At 45.0% G+C, this 10,308-nt stretch overlaps 1 long non-coding RNA gene across 1 annotated transcript in view; it reads right to left on the reverse strand.

The window, feature by feature from the left end:
• Window positions 1-5,347: 5,347 nt before the first annotated feature.
• The window catches only part of LOC107114158, a 15,754-nt gene continuing 10,793 nt past the window's right edge, over window positions 5,348-10,308 (reverse strand). The window contains exons 2-3 of the long non-coding RNA XR_001482641.1: window positions 6,405-6,500; window positions 5,348-5,456 (exon numbers count right to left, since the gene is read on the reverse strand). This is a non-coding gene — a long non-coding RNA (uncharacterized LOC107114158). The remainder of the gene's footprint in view (window positions 5,457-6,404; window positions 6,501-10,308) is intronic.

Consider the following 10,308-nt stretch of genomic DNA (forward strand, 5'->3'; position numbering starts at 1 on the left):
CATGAATTTGTGCCTGAGATCATTGGGGGGGAAGATAACAGTTAAAACACAACATAGAATGAATAGGGAATTTAAGATAAACAGCCTGTACAGTATTGTCTGTTAGCTGGATTTCTATAGCTTCAGCATTTAAGGCTGAATCAATTAATATACATAGCCCCCCACCCCCGATGGTCTTCCCCCTTTAGAGCTTGGTAAGGCTGCAGAATAAAATGCAGAATAGTTTGGGAAATCAAAATCTGATAGCATCCACGTTTCCTGCAAGAGAAGGATGTTAAATTGGGTTAAGTAGTCAATAAAGTTCCTGTCCAGAGCTTTTCCGGCCCAACCCGCAATATTCCATGAAAGGAGCAAAAAATCTTGATTTAAGGTGAGCACCGTCCCAGGGCCGGGTAGTCAGTGAGCGGTTATAAGATCCAGTTGGCCGTCATCGTCAGTAAATACACATCTGTTCTTACAGGAATGTTCAATAGTCAGGCCTGTTGGCTTGAAAGATGGAGCAACAAGGGTTTCCCTTTGGGTTTGTTCAGGAAGAACCTGGTTGTCCTGTTGGTTCTCACATATCATGTCATTATTCCCATCCGATGCTTGTTGGAAGGAGTCCAGCTGAAGACAGGTCTCTTTGGATTCAATAAGTTTGATTCTTAAAGCTTCTAATCTATCAGTGATGGCCACTTGCTCAAGAGGAGGTAAAAATTTAAAGGACTGTAAAAGGTTCTCCTCCACAGTATTATCCAAATAAGAGGGGTCATGAGGGTGTGATTCTGAAGAGATTGAAACGTTTACAAGATTCCTGAAAGGGAGGTCATGGGTTAAGTTCTTGTCCAGCAGAGGATCACTACATAAACGCACTTTACGAAGCAGGGGAGAGACAAGGAGATTGATGAATACTCGTGTCAAAGCTATGCCCCAATGAAATAGCTGCTTCCTTTGCTTCAATATCAGGCCTGGGAGTGTAGGGGATTTAAAAGTAACCAGCATTTTTTGAAGCTGAGAGCATCCATTCAGAAATTCAACAGTTGTCATCTCCGATGGCAATACTTTAGTCCTAAGAAAAAAGGGCAGATGTCTGCTAATATCCTCCTTAGTTCTCCAGGGGATGCAGTGGCCATTAAACAGAAAGACTGTAAAGCACAAACGGTTCTGTTGGAGAACAAGCTTCTGCATGGCGTGAGAGCAAGAGATCACAGCAGGAGACAGTTTGGTGTGTGCGCGAGTCTTTGCCTTTAAATCAGCTGCATTGTGACAACTGGGAGAGGGAGGTGAAGGATTTGGCGAAGGTTTCCCGTTAATTAAATTATCAATCTTTGCAGAGATGAAATTACTATATGAAATTATATCTTTCAATTGGTTAGAAATTAGTTCAACAGTTCTAGCCATTAGCGTGGCAAAGTTTGTCAGGCACAGACACTCCCGGTTGTGTGATATTCATTTGCCTTTCTTGTCCCTGGGTCGGTGAATAGTTTCCTTTCTTTTCCGACAGCAATAATGAGTCCGGGCTGTTTTCCAAGGGTGCAAACTGATTTGAGACTGGAACATTATACGATATAGTAGTTACATCCTTTTCTTTGGAGAAATAATCATTCATCTTGGTTTGTTTGCTTACCGGAGGTTGAAACGCTTCGTCACACCCCTCCCCCTCCCCTTCTCCAGCTCTGCTTCTCTTTCTGGAGGTCATTGCAGATTTCGAAGTTAAAACAGCCAGTCAGTAACCAATTAGGACAGTTTTAAAAAGAATAAAACTTTAAAAAAGAATAACTTTGCAGAGAAGAGGAACGTGCAGCAGCAGCCGCCGCCCCTCACACCGGAAGCAGTCACCCCACCATTTAGTGATACCAGGCCCTAGGGAGGCCCGGCTTGCTGCAACCAGGGCTAGGGCCTATTCAGTGGTGGCTCCTACCTGGTGGAATGAGCTCCTGGAGGCGATCAGTGCCGTGCAGGACCTTGTACAGTTCTACAGGGCCTGCAAGACAGAGCTCCTCCACCAGGCTTTTGACTAGCAGCCACCACTACTACCACCACCAATGAACCCGGCTGATAACTGGGAACAGAGCAGCCCTATGATGATCACACTTCAGTGTCGTGGTGGATCAGTACTGTGGTACTGGAATGGAGGTAACATCTACTCGATACCATCTTGTTTAGATTTAAGAGTAACAGCATTGAGCACTTTATGTAAGGTTTGGTTATTTATTCTGTTTTATCCAGTTTTAATTGGTTTTATGTATTGGCACATGGTGCCCCATTTGTTAGCCGCCCTGAGCTCATTCGTGGGGAGGGCGGGGTAGAAATGTAAATAAATAAAATAAATAAATAATAATAAATAAATATCTCCTTCCCAACCAAGCATCAATCTGCCATTATCTGCCCCTCTGATTTCAGTTTTCCATCTCCTCCCCCCTCCCTCCTGGAGATCAGTTGTAATTCTGAGTATTTTCCACCCCTCTCCTGAGATTGGCAACAGAGGAAATGACTGGTTGGGAGTATGGAGTCTATGGCACTGTACCTGTTTAATGTCTCACCCCTCCTCAAACCTCACCCTCCTCAGGTTCCATCCCTCAGATCTCCAGGAATTTCCCACCTGGAGTTGGCAACCCTATTACCTTTCCAGCCAATTATCAATCTACCTTTATTTCCCCCTCACTTTTCAGCTTTCCATTTCTTCACACACACACACACACACACACACACACACACACACACACACACCGGCAGCCTCTTCCATGCTCTGAAGCCCTGACTGCCACAGGGTCCACCATTTTCTGTGCTCTGAAGCCCTGACTGCCATAGACTCCACCATTTTTTCCAGGGGAACTGATCTCTGCCAACTGGAGAGCAGTTGTAATTCTGAGTGATCTCCAGCCCTCACCTGGAGATTGGCAACAATGGTTTCCCAGGAGGAAAAGTAGTCTTTTTCTGCAATGGGGACCAAAGGAGCTTACATCATTCTCCTCTCCCCCTTTTGACTTCAGCCTCCCTCTGTTGCCGAAGAGAGCAGGGAAATTTCCATTCATTCCCCAGTTCAGCCGACTGTGTAGTGGCTGAATTTCTGCTGCCTCCCAGGGACAAAGACTGCCTCCTCTCTGGATGGGGTGCAGTCTATATTGATGCCGCCTTGCCTGCTGGGACAGTCCCTCTTTTCCCACACTTTTTTGCCTTGGGGCAGCTGGGAACTGTAGGCCAGCAGATTAATTATACCCCTGCAGGCCCCTCTCTGGAACTACAGATCAATTAAACCTTATGGGGAAACATATTAAACAAAGAACCACAGCCATCTTACAAACACAGCTAACTGCTATTTCGTTACACCTACCAACAACCACTGAGGGGAAAGTTAGTTACACACAGGAGGCAAGCATGAAAAGCGTCTTCATCCAGAGAGAAAGACATTTGCCAGTAATTCTGACAGGGCACAGCCCTCAGCCAATGGCACGCAAGTACTCTGGAGTGGCAGCTGATGGGCCAATGGCTGAAGAAGTGCTGGGACACTGCCACTCAAAAACAGATTTATAGATAAGGAGAGATGTCAAAAACCAATCATGACAACAGCTCTGTGAAGGATGACACTATGGTGAGTCCCAGATTTTAATTTGGTGGAAGAGGAATGGAGGAGCAAGATTAAAAGCAGTGAGTTAAAGAGGATGTGGGATTTGAACCAAGCACTAGATATGAGAGGTTCATACCCTGAAACAAATAAGATGCTACCGGACTCCTGTTCTTTTCTTCTACTAGGGCCAGACAAACACAATGACCCACCTTGAACCCAAGACTGGCCAGCTCACATTCCTATCAACTACTCTACAGCAGCCCAGACACTGTGGGAAAAAGTTGTTGCATTTTGCCAACCATTTCCAAGCACAAATGGAACTACACCAGGCAGGCGTGTGCAAAGCAATTGCCAAGTCCCAGGATCCTTTACATGCCCGCAAACGTTTTCCTTTATCTGGGAAGGATTTGATCATACCCCATGCCTGTGTTGAAACCCAGCTCAGACAAGGGTTAAAAATTGTGTCGCTAGAGCTTTCTGATTAATCTGATCTTCTAGGAATCGGCAGGTGAACTTGGTGAGCCTTTTCTTTAGGTATCACCTCATTTTCAGGAGTGTATAGACACCCTTCGTAGATTTGGTGAGTATGAGAAGCCCTGCATGATGTGCTTCAGGTGTGTAACTGTGTTACTGTAGGGGAAAAAAAGTCTAATATCAGTTTAGAGACTATTTTTTTCCCTTTCATGAGTCAAAGGTGACTTTCTCTCTCTGAACAATATTTCCTACTTTATTTCAAATATAGGATACCTAAAAGAAATAGGCTGGGACACATCAAGAGAAACTTTAGAAATTGATTGAATTACCTCAAGTGTTAAATAACGTCACACTAATCGATTCCTGTGTCCGCTTGTGTGTTTTGGGGACTGAATTTTAGTAGGTTGGGAAGCTGAGCTGTTGTGTCAACATTGAAAAGGTGGATCTCGTGGAAGGGTTCTGATTGTGAGAGCCAGTTTGGTGTAGTGGTTAAGAGTGGAAGGACTCTAATGTGGAGAATTGGGTTTGATCTCCCGCTCCTCCACATGAAGCCAGCTGGGTGACTTTGGGTTAGTCACAGTTCTCTCAGAGCTCTCTCAGCTCCAGAGGTCATTTCGGGGGGGATCGTGGGGGATCACAGTTCCCCCGGGGGCGGGGTGGGGGGTGGGGCACATGACGAAGCCCCGCCCCCTGCTTCCAGCCACCCTGCTTCCAGCCCTCATTCAGCCAGGAGGAGGCAGGAGAAGAGGGAGGTAAGTTGCTTCCTCCCTGCCTCTCCCCACCCCTGCCTGCCTGGGGCCAGGGAGGGCCTTGGCGGGGCTTCCTCGCCCTCCCGCCGGCCTTGCAGGTCCACTGCCGGGCCTTATGATGTCAGGGGGTGTGGCATATGCTAATGAGTTATGCTAATGAGTTCCCCTAGCTCTTTATCTACAAAATGACCCCTGCTCAGCCCCACTTACCTCACAGAGTGGTGGGGAGAAGAAAGAAAGGTGATTCTAAGCCACTCTAAGACACCTTCAGGTAGTGAAGGGAGGGATATAAAACCAACTCTTCTTACTCTTCTTCTTCTTCCTCCTCCTCTTCCTAATCTTCTGCTCCTGGACCTATACCTTGATTCACTCTCTTCTCTGTGCAGCCTTGCCTCTCTTCCACTTTGTGCAAGGAAAATTTTTCTTCTGCCAAACATTGACTCCTCCAGAACAAGATTTCTCATACAAATAAAGGACCTGTGATTGTATTCAATCTTGAAATCCTCCGAAAGCCTGTGAGACACTGCAATGATTAGATGGAAGCTCCATTTTTGGAACTGCTAATGAGGTTGGTTAGATGAGTAATAGTGCTGACATCTCTTTGAAGGATCTGTCTCGTGAGTCAATGTCTCCCCTTGCTATGCCTCCTATGCCACGGATTATGAAGCTGTGAGGTCCCAGGGAAGCTGGAAAAGGAGAAGGCTTCTAATTATTCCAGAACATCAGAAATAACACTATTCACTGACTGAGGGTTTCATATATTTTTGAGAGGAACTTGATTTGAATGACAGTCTGTGATCTGAATCACATTCTGACTGCAGGTACTTAATGCAATATTTTCACCTGCAGAATAATATGCAGATGACCACTCTCTATGCTTTTTTCTGGGGAGTAGTGGTATAGTGCCTCTGACCGTGGAGGCTCAATAAGAAACTGTTGAGGCTGTCACTCAGCAGTGATATCAAACTGTCATCTCCCCAATGATCACAGAAGCACCTGGATGAATGTATAGAATGTCAGTCAGTTAATGATGAATAAAAACGAAAGACTGCTAGCTCTCAGAATCAATAGGGGTGCATCCAACGTGTTCTCAAATGTCAGAATGCATCAGTTGGTCAATGAGCAATTGCTCATCTCGCCAAACTATCTACACATGTGTGAAGCATATGGGATAGCTGCTTTATGTGGATTAGATTTAGGGAAAGTGATGAGATAGATGTTAGAATTTCTGATGACCATTGAAAGGGTCAAAAATCCTACCAGGAAAAGAGGCATCCATACGTCCAAGTCCCTCATCCTGCCTCCCTGGAGTTGATCACAGCATCATGGCTCAGATATCTCCAGAATATTCTTGTTCTCCTTGAAATCTGCTTAGACCACCAGGGTGAAAATACCCGTACATTTACAAAAAAGGGAGGGGCTCATGACTTCTGTGCCCTATCACGGGTCACTGTGGTATAGTGGTGAGAGTTACTATGAACCAGGACACCCAGATCTGAATCCCCAATCTGTCATGATAGATTGCTTCTTAATATCGAGGTCCACATGTCTAAAGATCAGTATGAATGACTGAATGTTCCCCCCTAAAAAGATATGTGCATACTCATACACAAACAACCATATACATGTTGTACCGGGTGTTGTCTTTCTGGATCAGCAGCCAACTCAAGATGCCCCTGTCTTCATTCGAAGTGGCCATGCAAACTATGGCCTCTGTTTTCGGTGACTACCTGGAGGAAAAGAAGAGTGTTCCCATGATTACTAAGGATGGGCTGAATCAGCTGGTGAAAGAGCAGTTCCCACACTGCGAGAAGGTGAGGAGGGATACATTAGCTTTTTGCATTGAAGGAAGTGACTTCCTAAACTGGGCTGGTTGGTGGGGGTGGATGGAAGGAGAAGGATGAAGATGGCAGATGGATATCCAGCCATTTGCTACAAAGTTCTGCAGACATTGGACCAGAGGCTGGCCAGATGAACAGGCAAGGTCACTGGATGCTGGACTGATTTAGGGGACACTTTTAATCCCTCCCCAGCTGTATCCCCCTCTGAAAAGCTTTAAGGGTAACAGGAGAAAGAGGTTCTTTACAGTGTTATTGTACATGCTTGATGATTCACTGATGTGGGAGGTTCAAACGAGAAGGAATGCTACTGCTACTGTGAAGGTTAACTCTTGTCCTGCCTCTCTGTAGGACAAAAACTTGTCAGAAGGAGAGGAGATTCTTTTATAGGAGCCTCCTCTGATCTTCATTAGCCCAGAGAGTCAATGTAATCTGTCTGTTCAAGGGAAGACCCAAGTGTGCTTTACAGAAAGAGAGGTTAATTCAAAATCACTTGAAAAAGGTATATTAAGAAACTTCTTAGCAGAGTCATCCAACTCTAGCACCATCAGAGTATCCCTGTGAACCCGAGGAGAAACAAGGAACTATCACAGAGTCCTAGCCTAGACTATATACAGTGTTTCTACCCTATTGTGACAGATCTTGGAAGATAAGCAGGGTCATTACTTGGAAAGGAGACCACCGAGGAAGACTCTGCAGAGCAAGACAATGGCAAACCACCTCTACTTCTCATTTGCCTTGAAAGCCCCTTGCCAGGGCCACCATAAGCAGGCTGCAACTTGATGGCACTTGACACACACACATCTCCCCTGTGAAGTGATCAGTGTTAATTGACTGTAGATGACAAACATTTCCCAGTATCAGCTTAATTCGGGAGCGAGAATCATGTGAGTAAATGATGTGTGTGTGTGTGTGTGTGTGTGTGAGAGAGAGAGAGAGAGAGAGAGAGAGAGAGAGAGAGAGAGAGAGAGAGAGATCCCTTAAGTCACAGCCAACTTCTGCTGACCCCGTAGGGTTTTCAAGGCAAGAGGCCAAAGAATGGGGTTTGCCATTGCCTTCATCTGGAATTGTTATCCCAGTATCAGCCAAATTCAGGAGACAGGATTCTGTGAGTCAAGGATGTATGTGTGTGCGTGTGTGTGTGAAGAGCCAATAAGTAACATCCAACTTATGGTGACCCCGTAGGGTTTTCAAGGCAAGAGACTAAAGAAGGGGGCTTGCCATTGCCTTCATCTGGAATTGTTATCCTGGGATTTCTTGGTGGTCCCCATCAAAACACAAACCAGGGCTGACTCTGCTTTGCTTCCAAGATCTGATGACAGCAAGCAAGCATGGGTTATCAAGGTCATGGCAATAAAGAGTATACTTTATTCGTAATTTATTACATGTGTCTAGGTTTCCTACAGGGAGACTGAGAGCCCAAAAGATGTTTCCATTGAAATAAAGAGAAATGCCCTTTGCATCTTTCTTCTTCATAGCATTAGGATAACGTATAACATTAAAAGCTGAAACAATAAGGAAATAAGCAAATACCTTAAGCAGAAGAGTCTCATAAATATATAATGGAGAAAATCTGGGCAATGCATGGCTGTCCTGAATTCACCTTAAAAGCTGAAAAAACTACACTGAGGCTATCATACCGAAGACACGTGTCATTGGAAAACACAATAATGCTTAGAAGAGTTGAAGGCAACAGGAAAAGAGAAAAACCCAACATGAGAATGATTGATTTAATAAAGGAAACCAAGTCTTTAATTCGGAGGGTTGCCAGAAGTCAGAAAAGGCCTGATGGCATTTCTTGCACACATACTCAGAGACACATGCAAACCTTGCTGTCAGACTAGGTGCATTTTAATTCACAGGACGTTGCTTATTTCCATCTTGACAATGTGATTCAGCATCTTCTGGATTTCTCTAACCCTCCTTTAATGTTCCCTATTCACCCACAGGAAGAAATCAGACCAGGAGCTTATCAGATCAGAATCCCAATGGCAGGTACCATAAATGAACTTTCTATAAGAATGCAGTACTTACAAATGGATTGAAGAATACAATAGATAAAATATCCAGACATATAACCACTTTAGAAGGATATAAGAACGTTGGTTTTTAAATATATGCAAAACGTTGATATAAAAATACAGGGTGGAATATAGAAAATAAATAAGTAAGTTATGAGGTATTTAAACAGGCAATTTAATGATCTAATGGGACCCCCCCCATTTTTGTATATATGTTTGTGTGTGTTATGTTTGTCAGTTATAAAATAAAAAATATTTTGATGGGAAAAAAAAGAATGAAAGAGTACTATTGGATTAGACCAGTGGTCCATCTGGTCTTCCATCCAAATGATAAAGAAATTAATCCCTATGCAGAAGAGTTGTCTCACTCATCGGGGTGGGGTTAAAAACTCCCAAAAAGTATCACTTGTAGCTTCAACAGACATATTCCCTCAGCGGCTATTGCTAGGTATCCACAGCATTCCGTTATGTGTTTGAGAAAGTTAAAGGCAGAGGGAGGGGGCAGGGTCCTTTCCAGGGCTGTTTTGGCCTTTAAGGGAGGACTCGTGGGGGCAAGGCCTGGCTAAGGATGCCGGCTCCAGGTTGGGAAATTCCTGGAGATTTCGGGGTGGAGTCTGAGGAGGACGGGATTGGGGAGGGGAGGGGCCTTAGCCACCCTCTAGAGCAGCATTTCCCCCCCCAAGGGCACAGATCTCTGCTGTCTGGAGATCTCTCGTAATTCTGAAAAGTCCAGCAACCTCCAGGTGACGTGACACCACCTGATCTGCTTGACTCAACTAGGAAGCTGGAAAAGGAGAGGGTCTGTGAGGACTTTCAGGGAAGGGAAGGAGGAAATTGTGGGAGAGGGAAAAATGAGATGCATCCCACAATTCTTTGTGGCTTCCCACTTGTTTTATGTATGTATGCAATCTGTGTTCATGTGCGTGTGTGTCTAAGAGTTTGCTTATTTCCATTCTGAAAATCTGCCTCAGTATCATCTGCATTTCTGTTACCATTCTATAACATTCACGTTTCTCTCACAGAGAAGAACCAGCCCAGGAGTTTCTCACAACCAAGTCACACCAGTGGGTAACATAAATGATATGTCTGTAGGAACATAAAGAATTAAAAATGCCCCACTGGGTCAGAGCAGTCGTCCATCTAATCCAGTGGCCTTTTTCACACACTGGCAAACCAGTTGCTCTCGAGGGCCAAACAAACAGGCCATAGATGCTGGTGGCTCCCCACAATGCAGCCTATGACAGTGGCTGGTTTAAGACACAAGGGCCAATTGAAGACATTCCTGAAGACATTCTTCATTTGTTCCTCCTGAAGGGGGACCCAGATGGGTTTATAACCTACTTCCTTCTCCATAAGATTTTTCCTGGATCTTAAAAATTGGCCAAAGTGAATTGATCATTACTACAGAACCAATATAGAGCCCATGTGGATTAATGGACCAGGACCTGGACTCAGCTCAGGCCAAAGGCCCATCCAGTCCAGCACTCTGTATCACACAGTGGCCAGAAATACCAGTGCCATCAGGAGGTCCACCAGTGGGGCCAGGACATTCGAAGACCTCCCACTGTTGACCCTCCAAGCACCAAGAAGACAGAGCATCACTTGCCCCAGAGACACCTTTGGGTAGTGAAGGGCGGGGTATAAATCCAATCTCCTCCTCCTCCTCTTCTTCTTCAGAA

Source organism: Gekko japonicus, unplaced genomic scaffold, assembly GCF_001447785.1.
Source record: "Gekko japonicus isolate JY-2015 unplaced genomic scaffold, Gekko_japonicus_V1.1 scaffold2431, whole genome shotgun sequence".
NCBI lineage: Eukaryota > Metazoa > Chordata > Lepidosauria > Squamata > Gekkonidae > Gekko > Gekko japonicus.